An 18,766-nucleotide genomic window follows, 5' to 3' on the forward strand; every position below is an offset into this window, starting at 1 on the left:
TTTTTTCCATTAGCAGTTACTTCACTTCTTTTATTGTGTACTTCATTGGAGTACCATCGTAAGCATCATTATATATAATGAGGGGACGGCCGTAGTTAGAACACAGATTGTGGCCAAGATATATATCCTGGTTCAAAGGAATTGATTCACATAGACAAAATAATGTTTATATAATGTTCCTGTAATCATCTGTTTTTAATTCCTTTGCAAACATGCAACCCACCTCTTTCTGCGATCTATAGGACTTAAGTTGGTATCATTGTTTGTCAACCCAGTCTCACGGAAATACGTGACATTGACACGTCATTTAATTTATCTATTCATTCGTGATCTGGGACACGTCATTTAAATTTTTTCGTGCCAAAAAGCAGAAATGTCAAACTCATGTACCTAATGTCCCTAGGCCTACAGATAATTTATTGTTTATTTTTCTCATTTGTTTCAAGATTTTTCAACAAAAACACAGAAAAATTGTCTGTGATAACTAACAATAAGACTGCTTTTGGCCACCCGTTTCTACTTTCACTTTTGATTCTGAGAAATTGTGGCAATTCACGGATATATTTAATGCAGGTGCGCTGCTCTGGAGGCAAACCGCAACGGAAAAAAAAAAAATGACGTGTGCCAGATCACGAATGAATAGATTATATGACGTGACAGTGTCACGTATTTCTGTGAGAATGGGTTGCATTTGTTACAGCACACAGCAGGAGAGGCTGGATGCCAAATCTGATACTGATTAAAATCAGGCAGAACGTAATTATTTATAGCAAAACATTTGGCCCAAATGATTGCTGTTTGATTCTGTTTATTTACATTTTCCACTTATGGAAATGTCCCAAACATCTACCCTTAATGCTGTCCTCCTGAGAACAGCTTTGTCCAACAACACAGTGCACACAAACAACTTCCACGCACTTCAGTCCTCCAACAATTACATTAATTTTCCTCTTCTTTCTCTCCTGGTGAGTGAAGTGGTCGCTCCTGACTGACGCTCGATGAGGTCATTTACACACATGTTTATGACGAGGAAGTTGAGCGGTGGAGACAGGTGGTGTTCTGAAGGGCGATGGCCAGGTGGTCCAGTTTACCCCCCAGGAGGCCCTAGTATCGCTGCAGGAGCTCCCCAAGGCTCCGGTGGGAGGGGCACTCTGCCGGGGACCCAGGGGTGGGTACCGGAGTGGTCCTTCCTGGGGCCTCGGGCTGAGACCAGGTGGAGAGAAGAGATGGAGAATACAACATCTCCTCCATTTAATATTTAGAACTGAAACCCACAAACACTTCAAAGAACACAGCAATTTATTTTATAAGCATTTTTGTCATCTTTTTTTTTAAATGTCTTTACATCCCGACAGCAATCAGTAAATCAAATTAGCTTCAATGTCTGTAGATTGGGGTCACCATTGGTGTAGGACTCATTATGTCTTAGGCCTGCATCATCAATTAGTGTTTTGGTTCTGACATCCTAAAAAAATATTTGTGAAATATCGATTTTATTAGTTAATTCGACAGCCGTCTTCTCTCTGGGGAAAAACCAACATCCTTAATTCCACGCATGATCAAGTACTGATTCAGAGTGAGCACAGCGAGGAGAACGTGATCATGTTCAATCAAAACAAATAATTTCAACAAACAAACATTTTAAGTATTTACTACTCTAAACTAGACAACTTATTCACACTAATTTTCTTTGAGGAAGTTGATGAATTGAAACATATAAATTGACAAACAAACATTTGAAGTAATCGCTATTTAAATTTTGGATAAGTTCAATGAACTTGATCATTTTGAATCCATTGTTAAAACTAACAAAATTGACGCTAGAAATGGAGTTGATATTCTTAAGTTATCACTCCTCTTTGGTTGCAAGGTAGTATCAAAGAGGGTTAAATAGAAGGACACACAGTTGAATCAAATGCGTATGTTCCTGTTCTTAAAAAATCCAGCAGCATCTTCCCGCAGGAAGATGGGAAGGGCCTGCAGAGTAATTTTCTGTCTGCTGTTGACATCGATGTCTTCCTAGAAAGACAAGAGGGATTGTGGGGTAATGGGAAGACCAATTAGCAGGATATTAATCCTATGAATATATTAAATAATACTAAAGTACAAATTATCATGAGGTGGGAAGTGTTACATACAAGGAGACCATAGGTCCTGAAGATGTTCCTTAGCAATTCAGAAATCTGAAAATGCAAAAAGAAAATTGGACACGATGTCATATTATTGCTTCAGCATGCATCATTGCATGCCAAATTACAGGCCTACAGGCCAAATTAGGCAAAAATCATTGTGCTTCCTCACAACTGGGTGGGTGTGCCAAGTTTGGATTTGAATCAAATCAAGAAATTAGACCACTTCCTGATAGGTGGCTTTATTGCTAAATATTATTGGCCGTAGCACACGTACGATTTTGATGACTGCTACAGGTAACTTTAGTGAGGGTAAGTCTGTTTCTTTAAGAACAGAATCTTTTGTTTCACTTTCAATCCATTACGGCAAAAATAGGGGGTCAACAATCCCAATAATGTCTTGTTTTTATAAGATTTGATACTCAGTTCAAAAGATACGTGCATGGGTGAAAAGCCAAATTTGATGGGTGCATGGGTGAAAAGCCAATATTGGTGGCACTAAAGCTCTTCAGCTGCAAAAACGAAATTTGGTGAGATGAACCATATGACTGACCCCCATCATTGGGATCAGTCATATGATTGGTGAAAATGTGAAGGTTAAGATTGCCCCCATTAGTGTGCAACTTACGATTGTCTAACTAGTGCAGTGAGAAATGAATAATAGAAAGAAGTAGAATGCATACAAAAACACAGTGGGCATTCCCAGCTTTGCTGCTAGGCCCCCAATTAAGCACACCAGATATAATAAGTAAATAACTTCAAATTACTTGTGACTCCATTCGAAGAGCAGGCCAATTTTCCAGGATTTCACTTGCAGGATGTGACGGGTTCTCCACAATAAAGTGCTTTCTGCGCAGTGCAAAGGTAGTGTTCATAAGCCTATCAACTAAAACTAGATCTGTCTCGGGCCCTTGAAATTTCTTCAAGAAGTTGCAGTCTGAACTGTTCAGAACTTGTGGCATTTTCTCCTTTGGGGAAGTTTGGCAGGTAATTCAACTCAGCTCAGCGCTTTTTTAAATGTTTGCGTGGGATGCCGCTCCATCAGGGTTAGACTGGCTTCTTTTGCCTGAGTTTAACTGCTACCTCTAGACACCAAGTTCTACTCAACTTGTGAAAATAGTTACCCATTTTAAAAAATAAGCTGGTCTGCAAAGTCAACCAACCACAATCACTCCCACGCTGTTTTAGGCAAGGGTTCTTGCGCACTAATGCCTCTGCAGATTCTGCCAACTCCTCATCACTGAAATAGGCATTGAAACTAAAAATGACCTCAGCCCTTTTTTCTAAAACATCATGTTTCTGTTCTTTTGTGAGTTGTATGGGTGTTTGTGTGGTATTATATACCGTGTTACCGGCCTAAAGTATGTGTTCCACATCATAGGAACATTTTGGAACTGGGAATTCATTGGGCCGTCTCTGGGTGCGTTACTGAGTCTGGGCAGTGAATTCTGGGGGAGGGCAGTCATTTAAATTGTCCAGTCTTATTATCTTGACCACAGGCTTTGAGGGCAACTCTGACAATGCTGTCAAGACGCAGAGTTCCCCATCAAAGTCAGGGTCTTCATATTGAAGAGAAAAGTTAAATCTCTCTTGAATAAATTATATAAATTCCTCTAATGTGGATGGTCTTGTGAGCTGTGTCTGAATTAATATACACCCTTAGCAACCAACCAGGGGGTTGTGTCATCTAAAAAATAAGAAAAAAACAGGAAAGTAAAATTAATTTGTAATTCCCAATTACCAAAACACAAGTATTATTTTTGTGCAAAATGCAGTACCTTTGTTCTTGCTTAGGTGAATCTCTTTCTACGTGAGATAAATCTTCTTGGTGTCAAGAACAATCTTCCTGAAATATTGTATGCAGAGAGAGGCCATGATGAGTCATTGAAATCATGGACAGTGTGCACAGAGATGTTACCTGGGCATAACTCATATGCCCTTAAGTGTTCGACATAATCAGACTTCTGCTGCCTGCAAATGAAGACAACTTCAATGTTTACTAGGGCTGGCCCGAATACAATTTTTCAGGCTTCGAATACTCGTCGGTTTTTCCGAGCGAATATTCGAATACTCCAATACTCAAACCGATTTTGACAGTATCTGCAAATTTTGTTGAAGATTTAATAGCTTTTGAACTTTAATTAGTAGGCCCAAGTAAGTTGGAGTTCCTTAGTTTTTCCCCGTTGAAGCGAACAGCTGTCGTTTCGTTCCAAATCAGCTGTCCTCTGCCATCTCAGCCGTTAGGGGAGCTTTTCAATTCATCCTGGAACGTGCATCTTTTCACAGAATTTGTACAATAAATCCATAAAAAATACAGAATATTGATTGTCTTATGTGTCCATATTATATCCATTATATTGACCGGATATTCCCAAGACACTCATGCTCTGCAGCAAGCCAGTCACAGTTGATTGGCGCAGCGCTGTACAGCGAACGTAAACAAATAACTAAGCTACGGTTAGCATTTCGCTAAGCATTACTTTTCCTCCCAAGATCCCGCTAATGTTGTGTTGTAAAGTAAAGGGAAACATATCTATTCTTCCTCCACCTCTCTCGCTTCTCTGCTTGGTGTCGCTTATAGTTTGCCTCCCTCGCTCTGGTAACGTCAGGCACGTGAAAAAAAAAAACGAAGCTCCGAATACTGATTTAAGCTTCGAATACTAATTTTCCGAACGAGTATTCGAATATTCGAATAATTCGGGCCAGCCCTACTGTTTACCAAAATAATTGTGGCAATCTTACAAAACTGAGGCAGTCCTGCTTCAAAGCCAACTGAAACATATGACCTAGTGCAGAAAGCAGTACCATCAATTGTGATCTGTTGTGTGCTGCCAACTGTAGGGCAGTGAGTCCTTTCGGTAACAAGCTGCTTGGCAACTTCGGGTAATTCAGAAACCAATACAGTGGAAAAGAGCGAAGTGTGTTGATTTGGTTTAGAAAAGGATGGAGAACTGAGATGGTAGGCCATCATGTACTGATGTCTCCTTGGGAGTGTCCAAAGAACATATTTAAAGTTTTGAGCATCATGGAAAACCCGCTAAAAAAAACAATGTTTTCCTTCAATACGCATTGTCCACAAGTTGACAAGTGGTCCAAAACGTTTGATGAGTTCAGGATAGTGTTCAATGTAATGATGTTTGGGCTTCAGAGTAAACTGTGGAAAGACCTCACTGAGCACCTGTCTGTGATCAGTGATTTTGCTCTGTAAGAAGCAAATAGTTCCTTCTGTGAATGTAGTCGACAGGGACAATTCCACTATGTCTTTCAAATCCATCAACACCTCCCAGGCAGAATCACCTTCTGGTACTAGACTTCCAACCAGGAAGGGCAGAGGCGAATCAAAGCAGCATTTTCATGTGCATTGCCACAATAGTCTTTTTTGCCACGAAAGTCTTTGGTATCGGTTCAGGTTTGTCAGACTTGTCAGTGCCTTTGCACAGAAATGTGAGTATTTTTGTTTTTAAAAAGCCAAGTGTAAAATACCTGAGGTGTATCATCTCCTGCAAGCATAACGCCAACTCCACTGGCACAATGCCCTCAAGGAGGTCGTGAAGAATATCAGGTGGGAAACCTGTGATGGGGTGAAAATGTCTCAGGCTTTGTCGAAAGACACAATCTGCCTTCACCCCACACTCAGGTGTGCCATCACCACACAAAACATTCTGGACATTCAAGTCATGGCTAGTTATGGTTCTCAGATTAAAAGTTCCCTCTGCCACCTCATGACTGAATCAGATTTTTTGTGGCCACACACCACCTATATTCGCTGCTCTGAAGGACTTGAAAAAGCCTGCATGTGCATTTGCAGCCAGGTTATCAGCCGCAACAAAGAGCGGTGCCTTTGATACATTTCCCAAGAGCCTCTACGAATACACCATCTTTCTCTGATACACGAATATCTTTAATTAGTGGACCAAGTACTTGATCATAGCCATAACTCTCGACATCAGATACTTTACACAGGACTGCAAGCTGTATCGCACTTAGAGCAGATCGACATTTGGTTGGTAGATCAGCAAAAACCCAGTAAACTGCACAAAGTACCTAGTGGGTTGGCGATTTCTAGGTCATCAATGTATAGCAATCATCAAACTGTACATTTACCTCATGTCTATGTGCTCTACTCTTGTGTGCATTGAATGAAGAGTACACATTAGTCCTATAACCACAGCCTTTGTAAGGACATGCTACCATTTCGCACTCCTGATATGCAACCTCTTGCTCTGTCTTTCTATGAAATCGTGAGAGATGAATTTTCAGTGCATTGACAGACTGAAATGTGCAAAGGCATTAGAGGTGTATGCATGGTAATGGACTGACCCTTGAAAACTGACTGTGATTTAACAGATAACCAAGTAACTCAGCCTGTGTCTCGGAAGAGGCGTCACATAACCTGCATGGCCAACCCATTTTGAAAATGCCACATAAAATAGATCTAAGGTGTCATCCCTTCTCTGATACAAAAACATCAACCCTAGCCTTTGTGTATCCCTGTGGAGAGATGCAAAGGGGTACGATTAGGCTAAATCCTTAAATTCACACTGGTAAATAAATGCTTACAAAATATCACTATAACTTACAATAATATAGGCTACACATTGGCTACATTGTGACACTAATAAATGGAGGGCAAGTCAATTATCACTTACCATGGTGTGATGGTGGCTCCTTGCACGGAACTGAAAACATGTCCCAGACCCATCTGGTCCTGCGGGGAAAATCATTATGATCACTATAATTTCACTTCAGCGCGAAAGTCAGTCAGACAGTCATCTCAGGCCTATCAGTGTCAGATGTTGACATTGATCAAGCTTTTTTGGTCACCAACGGTTCGGAGCTACAACTTGGCCTTCTATCCGTTTTGACAAAACTGTGGAAAAGACGTTAATATACCACAGATGCTATCGCTGCAGTGTTACTTTTATGGGAGAAATTAACCATTGCTTTTTAAGTTAACTATGAGTATTATCAGGCCTATATATCATATAGATACATTAATAGTGGAAAGCAGCTAAATCACCTCTGAATTCATAGAAAAGACTCGACACGGCGCCAGAGTCTGGGGTCAAGGCGTACTGACGTCAACCTAATGTTTAGATTAGATTAGCTACAGATGTTGACCACATAATTAAAGTAATGTATGGCTGACCGGCCTTACCATAAAAGGAGATCAATGCATGCTATGGGCGGGCATACAATATAGGGAATAGCTTGGTGTGTGAGAATAAAAAGGCAGGGATCGTATACATCCAGCAGTGCTTTGCAAACTACTCTGCTTTGTTGTTGCTTGTTCAACAATAAAGTCTTATGTCATGCTTGCTCCGGACTATTCGATTCCTCATGCTCTCTGAGTTAGTTGAAGTGATAGAATTTGGTTATTTTCTACCACACTTTTCATTACATCTAGCAGCTAATGCGAACCATGCATATTGTGGCGAGCAGCACGGGAAGGACGAGAGGTTCCCACCTCTCGTCCCACAACGCAGGGTGCGTCGGCATTGGTTGTGGCTTCCATGGGCTCGACCGTCAATCCCAATCCTCTATCCTCGTGCGCAGGCCAATCCCACTTCTGACACCAATGTGGCGAGCAGCACGGGAAGGACGAGACGGGAGCCGAGGTTCAACCAATTATGCAGTTCCGTGTCCCATACACGACACAACTATGGACTGCCTTTATTAACGACCAACATCAAACATGTTAAACAGTGCACCAAACAAACAAACCTTCTCGGTGACGGTGGCGGCAAGGATACACACACAACATGTGAACAAGTAACAACACACAACTAATTAACTACCCAAACCCATTAACCCCACTCAACATAGCAACCACACTGTCCCCGAAAGGGTACAAACACCCAGGATAAATGAACCCCCAGAATCCCTTGTGCATCTGAATGAGCGTCCACACCAGTGGTCGCCACAATATGGTATGGCTAGGTAATGTTTAACGCACTGCCTGTGTGTTTGTGTGTCATTTCTTTGATTTCCAAACGTTGTGTAAGTTATGAAACATTGCTTTGGTGTCCGGTGTTTCAGTTCAACTCGTGACCTTGTTAACTGGTGACCATCAGCCGAATGCGTCGCTTGTTGTCGTGGCTACGGCAGCTGTTGGAAATCGGGAAAAGACGTAGCTGTCCTTGCGAATGCCTCTCTGATTTGTTTTCAATAAAATGTAAAAAACATACCCTGAACATATCTCATTCGTATATGGAGTCTAATTGGAGGAAACTTATCACGTATAACCATTTTAAGCCAAAATGAATGGAAAATGTGTGTTTTTTTAATAATAAATACGGGTTTCGTACTCATACCATTTTGGGGGGGAAATATTTCAAGTTGAGATTCCATTCCAATGTGCCGTTGAGCCACAGCGACTTGATCAGATGCAGTACTAAAAACCACAACTAGTCTTCTTCCTAAGAGCAGGAGGCAGCCAGATCAACTACTAGAGAACTACAGAAATGGCCAGGGGCCTCATGTATAACCGTTGCGTACGCACAAAACGGGGCTGAAAGTTGCGTACGTGACTTTTCACGCCAAGGTTGTGATCTATAAAAAACCAACTTGACGGGAAAATGTGCGCAGCCCTAAGCAAACTCTGACCCATGCGTACGCATGGTTTGGAGGAAAAGGAGAATTGGCGACACAGACGGTGTGGTGGTGAACTGAAGTCAGACCGAAGAATTGCAGAGTGAGAAGAACGATTATGTTTTATCATCGCCCTTCATACATTTAATTTCAACCCGTATCATGCGTTAAATCCTAATCAGAATAATTTAAGTCCACTGCGTTATTTCTCAGTTATAACTCCAGAAATATCTCCTTAGAATAGAAATAAAAAGAAATTCTCTATATTTAATCCCGTTACTCCACCATACTGTCCACTGAATGGAATAGAGCATCTGTCCAACATGTGTCAATAACATCATATTTTTATGTGACACTGTAAACATCTGTAATCCTTAGCCCAAGTGAAGGAGTTCAAGTAGGCTACCTCGGGGTCTTGTTCGCGAGTGAGCGTGAGATTGGCCGGAGAATCGGAGCAGCGGGGGCGGTATTGCGTTCGCTTTACCGCACCGTTGTAATGAAAAGAGAGCTGAGCCGCAAGGCAAAGCTCTCGATCTACCGGTCGATCTTCGTTCCTATCCTCACCTATGGTCATGAGGGCCCGGTGATGACCGAAAGGACGAGATCGCGGGTACAAGCGGCCGAGATGAGTTTTCTCAGAAGGGTGGATGGCGTCTCCCTTAGGGATAGGGTGAGAAGCTCAGCCATCCGTGAGGAACTCGGATTAGAGCCGCTGCTCCTTTACTTAGAAAGGAGTCAGCTGAGGTGGTTCGGGCATCTGGTAAGGATGCCCACTGGGCGCCTTCCTTGGGAGGTGTTTCAGGCACGTCCAGTGGGGAGGAGACCTCGGGGAAGACCCAGGACTAGGTGGAGAGATTATATCTCAACACTGGCCTGGGAACGCCACGGGATCCCCCCGTCAGAGCTGCTCAATGTGGCCCGGGAATGGGAAGTCTGGGGCCCCCTGCTTGAGCTGCTCCCCCCGCGACCCGACCCCGGATAAGCGGACGAAAATGAGATGAGATGAGACTGTAAACACATAGCCTGATCGAATGTCAATTAAATCAAGTGTGAAAAACCAAGCCACACTCCTCATCACAATCGTTGTCCGTTCATCTTGATGCTTTTCATGACAAATCAGGCATTAAAAAGGGGTTATGTTCAAGAACATTTTACGTGGGTGATTACAAACTGATTATCCAAGGCGTTCTCGTAAGTCTTATTACCGTAACCCTATAAATACAGAGGTGAGCGCCGTGGTAATGCTGCACCATATGGCACTTCTGGTGGACCATTCAAATGGCAGGATTCGGAGGGAGAGGGTATTTAGGGACCATAACGATTTATTGGTAGGCTACATAAAAATATGTAACTCTATGTCAGACCACTTCTTTTTTTAATTCTGGGAAAGTGCGCTCCGTGCTACTGACAGAGTTCACTGCTGCAGCAACATGTTGCCACTCACTCTGCTTTTTGTTGTTGGCGATCCCAATCCCGTGACCGCCGAACAAAACTACCTATCGGGCCTCCATCTCACCCACAAGTGTCTCCACTTCAACCTCCGTGAAATTTCGCTTTTTTGATTTTCTCAGTACTTCTGCCATTGTTTCCAACAAGACATAATACCGGCATCTGAGTCTGTTTTATATGCAGATCGCATTCATGAGGTCATTTGCATTGACCATTTATGGTTAAAAAGGGGCGTGTAGAGGGCGGAACGTGAAGCTGATTCAGCTGCGCACAATTGTAGTCAGTATGTGATTTATAAAGCAAAGATTGCGTACAGGTGTGCGTACGCAGTGTTTTATAAATCCGAATATTTTTTGGCGCACGCAAAACTTGGCTTCTGGGCGTACGCACATTTTTAGTAACGATCCCACGCACAGTTTTATAAATGAGACCCCAGGAGACTGTTCTGGTAAGCTTCAATCAATAACCGCTACGCAGCGCATTTTTTTTTTATATTGTTCGTGGCGCCACCCGTGTGATTTGCCGCCCCCCACAAATATGCCGCCCCGGGCGGCTGCCCGGGTCGCCCGTGTCTAAAACCGCCACTGACCTTACCAAAACATTTCCCTACTCCGTGGTCGAGTTGTAAAATAAAGCCAGAGGGGATGGTGGATTTTAACTTTTAGGGACAGATCATTTTTGCTGATGACAGCGCATATGGTGGGACACCAACGGTGTGATAATAATAATTATTATTATATATTTTTGGGGATAAAATAAGATAAAATCTTATTTTATCCCCAGAAACGCAGCTGATCGGACGCATCACACGATTCGGAGGCATGCATCACTTTTAAGGTTTTTAAAAACTGGAGGGGACAGAGTTGCCTGCGGAAGCGATGTCTGAGATGCAGAGACAGCTTCACGCTACCAGTGTCTGTCTCGTATGGTGTAGAATGAGTGCTCGTGAAGGCACTATTGCGTAAGTAGGCTACGCCTGCGTGCTTGCGCAATAGCATACTGCCCGAGATTGCAGTATCGCTGTCAAATCTGACCCTGGGAAAAGTAACGTTGCGGAAATGCGCCGAATTGAAAAAGGAAACCGCTATAGCGGTAATATTTCCACATTGATGGATAAAACAACAGGGGATAGGAAGGGGGGATGGCTGTTTCAGCAGGGGGATGATTTTGATCCTTTTAATTCCAAAGGGGGATGCCATCCCCTCTCAACTCGAGTGCTGCCTATATTTGACTTACCTAAATCATTTAACAGATGACCTGACAGAACCCGTTACTGTGGGGAAAGCAGCACCTCAGGGGTGCTATGAACATCCTTACTGTAGGCTACTGAGAGCGATATATTCTCGTTTCTCTATCTTCTGACAAATGTAGGCCTACTTATTGTAATTCACTTTGGATAAAACCGTCTGCTAAATGCCCTAAATGTGGCCAGAAAAACGCTATATAAATGCAATCAATCGTTTGTCCCAAACTTATAGTGTTTCTGTTTGTTGGGATTTGTGCCATATCATGTAACTTATCAATGTGTTCGGACAATCTCTGCTTATATCTGAAAATGTGCATATGTGTCATTTATTTCCCATGTCGTTTTATTAATGAATCCCTGTGAGTGATTGTTTCATACAATGTATACATGTATTCTTATTTTAACCGTGTGTGCCACTTTTCTGCTCGTATAGGCTACTTCACAGAAAGAACTAGTCAGGGGCGTTATCATCCCTTGGACGATCTGTAGTAGAGGTGGCTCGGTCGCGAACGAATCAGTTTGAATGAGCGAATCTTTAAGACCAACGAACCGAACTGGTTCCTCTCTCTCGTTTGTCTCGTTCGTTCTCAGACTCTTGTAATTTGAAATTCGTCCCAGCCTTTATACCACAGATAATATAGGGTCTATAGCATATAACCGCGTTTTCTGATGACAGTTTAATGCTTTTTTCACAATTAACCAGCTCTCGTTTTGAAGGCAGTGTTAATTTTTTGGCAGCTAGATTTAATCTTCGGCTGCCCAGGGTTCTGTTTATTAGAGCCTTAAACACCTGGGACCCCCACCATCATTGCTAAATAAAGTTTATTATTAGCTGATATGTTAAACATCCAATAATCAACTACACCCCCATCCCGCTGCGTTTTGGGTAAAGTTGTAATGTTGACGTTTGAGAATGAGAACGAGGGAGGAGGTGAGTCTGAGAACCGTGCATTCCATGATTCGATTCACCGCTACCGGAAACTCGACTGAACGAACGAACGAACGAGGCGCTGAGTCTGACTGACTCAGAGAACCGTGCATGATTCGATTCACCGCTACCGCTATGGAAAGCCAAGAAGGCCAATAACTTGCCAACACAGTCTCACTCCGAGAACGTCAAATACCGACTGTTGGCAAAGGCACTTTAGCGTCGGTGACTGACGGGAAAGGTACCCTTTGCCGTCGGTCGCTGACGGGAAAGGTACCCTTCGGCGTCTTCTGCAGACGGAATGGGGGGTGCCTCAGCAGCCCATTCACTCCTGTATTAATCCGACTACGTCTCTAATAGACGCTGTGAGCATCTTTCCTATTGGATAGTTTTTAGGATATTTTTCTGTGAAAATGGCAGACATACTTTTTATTCTGGGTGGAAAATATGATATTTTAGCATAGTTACGCCATTAAAAGTGTTTATGTAAACATTTTTAGCGAGAAATGTGCATTTTACTTTCATAATCGTCACTCGGCGAATGTGAAGGATGTTTGGTTTGATAGTTTTGACGAAGAATATTTCATTTGTCTTCACATAATTATAATAACATGGTTGCTATGATGGTTGCTATGGACGCTGAAACCAGCAGCTCGCATGCCGTTTAAATCATGGGTATAAAACCATTGTCATTGCTGGTTATGTAAGAGATAAAGTATAGGCAACCCGGGCTCACGAAAATACATGACACGTTATTTAATCTATTGAAACGGGATCAGGGACACGTATTTTCTAAATGTTTGTGTCAAAAAGCACAATTTTCAAACTCATGCATATCAATTGGAAATATTTGTCATGTCACTAAGCACGACTTCCATCTAAGGTTCTGTCCGTGAGCGTTCTCCCTAATGTCCCTTAAGGAGCTCCGTACAGAACATTTATGTTAAAAATTGTCTGTGATAACTAAGAATATGACAGCTTTTGGCCAACCGTTTCTACTTAAAATTGTCTGTGATAACTAACAATATGACAGCTTTTGGCCACCCGTTTCTACTTTCACCTTTGATTCAGAGAAATTGTGACAATTCACGGATATATTAAATGCAGGTGCGCTGCTCTGTAGGCAAACCGCGATGGAAAAAAGGGTAGATGCTTCATCTGTTCTTTTTAGAATTGTATGTCTTTATGTTTATTTTATCTAGCCATCTATATTGTCTTGTTTTTGGCTATGTGAATGAAAGTCTGCATCGATGCCTCGCAAGTCCAGTGTCGCGAGCGGACGTTGCTATGACATCTAGAAATCATAACGTATTTAATGGGTTATCATTAATATTGATGTGTAGGGGTTGATTATAACTCGTGAATAATATTGTTTATACCACGGTCTGCAGCCAATCACGGTCTGATTGGCTGCAGGGCGTGCATTAACTCCTGATATAGGCCTACAGACACCTGCTAAGTAGGTGTCTGTAGGCCTAAGTAGGCCTAAGTAGGTGTCTGTCCGATATTTCCCACCACTATCCTCGGGCCGGGCCTTTGATCGAGCGTTTTTATTTTTATTTTATCATTGGTTTATTGGCCTAATCTGAGGAGAAATCTATGCCATAAACAGAAATATTAAAGGCCTTTATTACACGGGTCTTCTCAATGCTGTGGAACGCTCCGTTCACTTGCATGGGTAGGTGACTTGTCAACCCCAGCGTCTTCCGTTGCTAAGCGACGTCACCGTCTTTGCGGACAAATTATTTCTCTGCTGATCAAAACTACGAATGGCCAAAAGACTTGTATGCCCCCCTTCCCCCCCGCTTAACTTAATACTATGGCAGAATTATTATTATTATTATTATCATTCAACTTGAACATGTGTTTTTACAATATAGAGTGGTGGAGGGATGACGTATGTTGGCCAACCCGGAAGTGAGCGTCGCCCGGGGTTCCCTTGACAAAAAGCCAACGGGTTTTTCCATTGGATTTTGGATAATTGCAGAAAAATGTGCATCCTTGAAGCCCCTCCTCAAAAACGGAAAATAAATAAATAAATAGAAATAACCGTGCTCCAAAGAACGAAATGTAAACCAATGCATTCTGAATGGGAGTGTTTCTCTGATTTTTCCATGGTACACAGAACGAAATGTAAACCCATGCAAATAAAGACTTCACGGTCATAATAATATATTAATATATACATATTAATCTCCTGAGTGTGTAGGGTGGTATTCTATTTTTCTCAATGGGGCTGCATCCAGTCACTTAATAATAATAATAATAATAATAATACATTTAATTTAGAGGCGCCTTTCAAGGCACCCAAGGTCACCTTACAGAGCATAAAGTCATCATAAATCGTTTAAAAACAAGACATTGTGGAAAAAAAAGGGGGGGCCCTTCCTGCCTGAAACTTGGCCCGGTCAGACCCCTTTCCTGCCCTCGGGGTCCGACCGGGCCAAATATCGGTGCGGGGGTCCCAGTTATGGCGCGTTTCCACTGCAGGGTGCGGAATGGATCGGATCGCAAAGGTGCGGATCGGGTCGCGTTTCCACCGCCAAAAGTGGGCGTGACGCGGACTTAGCCGTACCCGTTTTGGCCAGTTTTGTCCTCGTTTTCAGGACTCCTCCGTTGGGGTACTGAAAACGAGACCAGACGCCTGAAAGGGTCCCGGGAAATTCTAGCTACACACCCCCTCCATTGATTGGTCGACAGAATCTTGGACTCCCCCCCAGGAGCAGCACATACTTCCGCAATCCACCAGAAAAACGAATCTAAAATAATAATTTAAATGATATATATTTTTATTATTGTTAAATAATAATTATTTTACACATTTTAAAAATCTTTAATCATATCCTAAACATCTCTCATCATATTTTACACATTTTAAACTTTATTAAAAACAGTATTGCTATGAAAATAATTAGAATGTGACAGGTGAAATGTTTATTCAGCTGTCTATAAACAGGAGCTTTGCCAAATAGGTGGTCGAGTCGCAGCGATGGCAGATCTGGCTCTGTTAGAGGACCTCAACGCACGTCTAAAGGCTGGTTTATGCTCGGTTACGTAAGCGTAAGCGCAAGCGCAAGAGGCCCTTGCGCGCCCTTGCGCCCCCCTTGCGCGACTTCTCACGTCTTGCGTGCGTCGGGCGATTTTTCTAGACTTGCGTCATTTTTTACGTAAGCTTTTACGCGAGCCGCCCAGCCTGCAAGGCTGTGATTGGTTTGCTGGTCTGGTTACTACTTCCTGTCTGGAGTATCACCCGGCAGGCTCATATACAAAAGCATTAACCTGAAGTGAAGTTAACTTTGCTGCCAACACATTATGTCGTTTTAAAATGTAGAGAGATATGCACATTTATACAACCCCAATGATCAACAACTTCATCACCCCTGTTCCTCTGTCTGTTGCCATCATTCACTGTGTATGGGGAGAACACGATCTGGCACATAAACAAACCAACGACTCCCACAGACCAAGACGTCATTCTCGAGGTCGTCTTCAACGAAAAACTTTCCTCCACATATTACTCCACCTACTGTTCTGGCGGTAAATTGCTTGGCAACACGCGCAACACGCGCAACCTAAAAGGGAGCATGAATTGCTTTGAGTAAATTTTGCGCAACAACGTAACACCAACGCTGAAGCATGCAGCCGCCTTAAGACGAGAGAGAGTTTTTCGAGACCGCGCCGATTTTTTTATGGAGAGCGATGAATGGCTCTTCATTTTCGTCTCCCAAGGCATCTCCTGATGGAGCTATGCAATGATTTGGAGCCACAGTTAAGGCGAGAAACTAGGCGATCAAACGCAATACCTGTGCCAGTGCAGGTGTGCTCTACCTTGGGGTTTTTGGCCACCGGGACCTTTCAGCGGGAGATCGGGGACAGGTCTGGTATTTCCCAGCCAAGTATTAGCCGAACCATGCCAGCAGTTTTGGCAGCTATACTGTCCCTCTCTGAACGTTATATTAAATTCCCATACGCTAACGATCAGCAAACTGGAATCAAACGGGATTTTTATGCTATTGCTAGGTTTCCAAATGTGATTGGTGCGGTTGATTGTACCCATGTGCGTATGAAGCCACCATCTATTAATGATTACGCGTACATCAACCGCAAAAGCTACCATTCGGTTAATGTTCAGATTATTTGCGATGCCAGAATGTCAATCCTGAACATGGTAGCCCGATGGCCTGGGGGCACGCACGATTCTTTTATTTTCCAAAATAGCAACGTTGGGCATCGTCTACATCAGGGCGCACTACATGGTCAGAGTCATCTCGGTGAGTTACGCTGCAGTCGCACTGCACCGGCCTCCTCCCGTTTCTTGCTTGGCCGGCTTCACAGCCGCAACACGTTTTTTGGTGGTGAGCTTCATGTCGGACCATTTTTTCTTCACCTTATTCGGAATTAAATAACTTTAACGGAATGCAAACAATAAGATATATGTGAAATGTTTTAAGCTGGATAACAGAAGTTGTACATTTAATTTATTATTTAATTAATTTAATTAACAAACCTCTTCCGTAGCCCGACGAACATTGGAAACAATATTCACTGCAACAGTTATTTCCTTCCATATAGCATTCTTTTGCTGGCCTTTATTGCCAGCTTTTAGGCTGCCAAATAAAACCAGACGGTTCGCATCCACCAGTGACCCGAGCGTCTCCATTTGGGTCTCGGAAAAATTCCTCTATTTTACCGTTGGACGTTTCTCCATGTCGTAAAAGTTGGGGGCGAGACTTCTGAAGACGCGCTTTTATATGGGCGTGTCACGTTCATTACGATCGATCTCAGCCGCCGTATTTATCAACGCAAGATCCTTCGTACGCTGGGATTGGTGTGATACGAAGGTTTCGTAAATCTCACGTGGGTCCTATCGTAAGATGAATCATGCGTTCAGATTTGCGCTCATTTCTACGTTCGTTTGATAAATGAGGGCCATTATCACGGCCAAAAGCTGTGCCTCCAGACGATATTATGAATCTCAAATGACTGCGTCAGGTTCTACAAAGTCTCTGGTTCTTCCACTTCCACATCAATCTAAAGTAGACTGAACCACGGCATGGAGGAGAAAGGAATTGTTGCCCGCGATTGTCTCCCGCCGGAGCCCCGCTGCCCACTGACAAGGCACCACCTCGTCAGCGGGCAGCGTGCCTCGCGCCAGTGTTGATCGCGGTTCATGTACTTCAGGGAGTCAAAGCCAAAGTTCCTTTCCCCCCAAATTCCTTCTCAACCATGTGAGATAACCCCCACTATGAGTCTCGTTGAGGAAATACCTGAGACGTCAGAGAACCCGACGTGTTATGCACCATAACAACAACAGCGGAACGGTTATCCAAATAACAAAGAAGTGTACTACAGTCGTAGCTCATTGGTGGGCCAAATTCTCTGGGTGGGCAAAGAAAGCAGAGAAGGGTAACATATCCCCGTATGACGACATAGGCCTATTGGGAAAATTCCAAATTGGCGCGTCTGAGCTTTTTTTTTTTCAAAGGCGAGCAGGATACCTAGTGCTTGTTTTACACCTAGGACCATAGTCAGCCTAGGGGGATTCATATTAATGTTAGAAAACCTCATAAAGTGAAGTTTTCATGCCATGGGATCCTTAAACCTGAGACTCTTACTCAAGCGAGTGTCCCCTTGGCCGGTTACAGAACAGCTGACCCTGATCTCGGGTCCACCTGGGACAGGTTAGACCTGGACCCGCGTGTTCCTGCCAGGCTTCAAAAGTCCTAATCTATCGCTCCGTGACAGTGTGATCGATCAGGGATCTATCGCTCTCTGATAATGGGATATTTCTTTATTAAGTGTGTAGCCTATATCCTAATCTGTGATAAAAATCACCTATTATCGCCCTTCTCTGATTCAATAATAAAAGTGAAATGAAATCAAGGAGGAAAATGCTTTGAATATACGGTATATATATAATATAAAGCTGATAGGTGAGTCATCACGGGGCTAATCTGACATGTACCTGTAGGGGGTCCTGTCGAGGGTCTTGTAGCGGGTCCGCTCATGAATCGACAGGGTCATTTAACTGAGGTTAGGCACTCTCCTTTCCTGGAATTCAGCATATGGTAATATGGTAATCAAGCATTTTTTGGATTTTCAATCCGGATTATTTACTTGAGAAACAAAAACATGACAATATAAAAACTCGCCAATCTCTTATAATGTCGTAATAAACATCAGTTAGCCTGCATGCAGTGTGAGCTACATTGTAAATGTTGGTATGAACTTTGATATTTGATCTCACCCAGGGTTAATGTTTGATTTAGGCCTACTCAACATTACTCCGGTATATTTGAAACAAGGAAATCTGTGTGTGTCTGTCTATAGGTCTAACCACCACTTTCTGTCTGTCTACTTGAGTATGAGATAAGATAAATCAATTCCATGTTAATTAAGTATTAATTAAAATAAAGATAGAAA

At 42.8% G+C, this 18,766-nt stretch overlaps 1 long non-coding RNA gene across 3 annotated transcripts; it reads right to left on the reverse strand.

Annotated features, from left to right (window-relative positions):
• LOC130406055 (uncharacterized) lies at positions 1-18,559 on the reverse strand. Of its 3 annotated transcripts, XR_008904405.1 has the most exons (7): positions 18,309-18,559; positions 6,779-6,837; positions 5,613-5,700; positions 3,908-3,975; positions 2,897-3,816; positions 2,139-2,183; positions 1-2,019 (listed from the first exon to the last, which is right to left on the reverse strand). It is a non-coding gene; the product is annotated as an uncharacterized LOC130406055 (long non-coding RNA). The 3 variants fall into 3 exon arrangements; XR_008904404.1 differs by lacking the exon at positions 2,897-3,816 and having other exon boundaries at positions 7-2,019; XR_008904406.1 differs by lacking the exons at positions 2,897-3,816; positions 3,908-3,975 and having other exon boundaries at positions 7-2,019.
• Between the last annotated feature and the right edge of the window lie 207 nt (positions 18,560-18,766).

The sequence above is a fragment of the Gadus chalcogrammus genome, chromosome 16 (assembly GCF_026213295.1).
Source record: "Gadus chalcogrammus isolate NIFS_2021 chromosome 16, NIFS_Gcha_1.0, whole genome shotgun sequence".
In the NCBI taxonomy this organism is placed as follows: Eukaryota; Metazoa; Chordata; class Actinopteri; order Gadiformes; family Gadidae; genus Gadus; species Gadus chalcogrammus.